Consider the following 2,719-nt stretch of genomic DNA (forward strand, 5'->3'; position numbering starts at 1 on the left):
AGTATTGGAGTCGTGTTTAGATCTATGAGGTTTCAAATTTAAATTTTAATAAGAGCTAATTGCACCTAAAAAAATTGATAATGAACTCAATTATCTAATAAATCAACATTATTAGATAAAATTATCCTATAATCCTTTTCTCTCACATGAGCAGTGGAGAGAAGAACACACACATATTAATGAGATAGAAAAGGACCAAGTGATGGTTCACACCTAAAAATTTCTCATTATTAAAGGCTCATAAGAATCAGTGGCCCATTTTCTTTGAGGAGCCCATCAGTCAATCACAATCAACATTGACCTTTCATTTAAAAACAGTCATTGGTATGGCCACATGTGGTGGTGGAAAAGACAATTCCATCAAATGGTACATAATTATTTAATCTTTCAGAGTCATGCTCCTGTATACCATGAACAAAAAAGAACAGGCAAGAAGCTGATATCTGAAATTTTATTCCACAAGGAAATGGTTCATCTATCTTATTCTGTGTGATGCGATCAGAAGAACTTATATGCCATTAGGCGGTGAGTTCTTTAAGAATTTACACTAGATTCTGAATTCTGATGCATAGTAAGGCATGAAATTTTTACAAGCTACAACAGCTTCATTGCTGACATGACTGTTTGATCCAAATCTACCCTGCAGTGATAGGTTGTAGCATGTGATGACATGATAAGCATCCCGGCATCTTTGGTCAGCCTTACAGAAAAAGGGAGACCAAAATATGAAAGAAAACAAAATCTATATTGGACTTTTGATCTACATTAAAATTCTGCTTCTCTGAATTTCCCAAAAAATTAAACCACCTGCAGAGAGAGAGGATTCAGCTTAAGTGATCCAATAACATTCACTGAAAATCATGTAAAGTCTAAACAATTTACCCACTGAGGTAAGACAATGGTAGGCAATTGAAAATACAAGAAATTCTCCAACTTCTGAGATATCTTGACTATCTTGTTTGCTTATTTTGAGACTTTTCATATATTGCTTGAAAAAGAACTGTAGGTACATACTTCTCACCAAAGCTTGGAAATATAACCTATGGTTTTGAACATAGTTACCAGGAACGTGGTATTCTAAACAAAATATAGGATTCGTAAGGGTAGTCTTAATTGGTATGCTAATTCGATTAGTAATTGGTTTAGTTGATACGTCAATTCGATTTAAGATATACTAATTATATTTATTTAATAAATAACTTATTTTTTAATTTTATTTAACATATTATATTTATAAATTAAAATATTAATTTAATATGATAATTTTTTAATATAATATATATTTTTATAAAATTCAAAATTATTTATTTATTTTTTTAAGAAAAATTATTTAATTATTATCTAATTAAAATAATATAATTTTAAATAATTAATATAATAAATAGTTAATAATAATTATTTATCTAAATAATTTTAATTTTTTCTCAATAAAATATTCATTTGCACTCCAAAAATCAAGAATATACTGCCACCTAACATACCCAACCCGCTGACAAGTCTTCCACCTACAAAATTTGGTCTTTCAAAACGTATCTCCTTTTTCCTTCTTCTTCTTCTTTTCTTCTTCATTTCTGCGACTTATCTTCTTCTTCTTCTTGTGCCTATTGCTTACACATGTGCATGCCTTTTGATTTTTCTTCTTTCTTTCTCTCTTCCTTCCTTTCTTCTTTTTATTCTCGCTGGAACCTCCATTTAACTATGGTTTTGAAAACATTGAATGGCAAGTTAGATACTGTATTGGCTTGAGAACAGCGTCCTCATAATATTATTTTGTGTAATTTACATTGTAAACAACAATACACGTAAAATGCTTATCTAGATCTTGATTTTTAATGAAATTGCTCATGGGTTTAGGCAGGCTAAGTGGAGCTTCCAAGAATGGAGCATTTGACATCCTCTTAAAACTAAAAAAGAATAACTTGTCCAAAGAAATATCCCAGAGCCCAAATATGATAATACTGTTACCACCACATTTATTCCAATTTAGAGCAATAAAAGACCCCATGTGGCACTTCCTGGAAAGTATGAATCACTAGGATATCTAGAAGATAAGTATGCTTAAAATATAATCCAAAAAACCCATAAACTCAATCCCTATATGGAAAGCCGTAACCAGTTTCAATTCAATTCAAGAATAGACTCCCCTTGATCAGTCAGAGTTAAGTAAAGACTTTACTAATAACTGAATTGCAGATAAACAGTCGCACATTGAATAACCATGCATGATCTCAAAAAATTTTTTGCGATAATTTTCAATTAAAATAAATTTACTTACTTTAATGAGCTTTCCAGCATTCTCAGGCCTTTTCCCTGAACTGATTGCAGCAACTGCAGCAGCTCCTGATGAAATAGCAAACTAGAGAAGCAGGAAAAATAAATTATAATATCCAAGCTTGTATTTCTTCATCATTTATAAAGAAGAGGGCTCTTGAAGCTCAAACTGTCACATTGTGATAGAGGTACTGGTCAAAAAAGAATGATTTTTTTTTTTTTTTTATTACCAGCAAACCTTCCAATGCTAGTCCTTGACATTTCAACAGCCTAAATCATTTGTGACGTACATTTTTGTGTCAACATCTGACTGAATTAATTAGTGATAATGCTATATCTAAGGGACCAAGAAGCAAAATCCAATCATGCAGAAGCTTGGATCATGTGCAATGGGTTATGACTCCCAGGCAAATTCCACAGAAAGCAAACTCACCTTTTCACCTTGATA

At 31.4% G+C, this 2,719-nt stretch overlaps 1 long non-coding RNA gene across 2 annotated transcripts; it reads right to left on the minus strand.

Moving 5' to 3' along the window:
- Positions 1 to 427: 427 nt before the first annotated feature.
- On the minus strand, positions 428 to 2,490 carry LOC131168944 (uncharacterized). Of its 2 annotated transcripts, XR_009147718.1 has the most exons (3): positions 2,276 to 2,490; positions 883 to 1,040; positions 428 to 807 (listed from the first exon to the last, which is right to left on the minus strand). It is a non-coding gene; the product is annotated as an uncharacterized LOC131168944 (long non-coding RNA). The 2 variants fall into 2 exon arrangements; XR_009147717.1 differs by having other exon boundaries at positions 428 to 1,040.
- Between the last annotated feature and the right edge of the window lie 229 nt (positions 2,491 to 2,719).

Source organism: Hevea brasiliensis, chromosome 3, assembly GCF_030052815.1.
Source record: "Hevea brasiliensis isolate MT/VB/25A 57/8 chromosome 3, ASM3005281v1, whole genome shotgun sequence".
In the NCBI taxonomy this organism is placed as follows: Eukaryota; Viridiplantae; Streptophyta; class Magnoliopsida; order Malpighiales; family Euphorbiaceae; genus Hevea; species Hevea brasiliensis.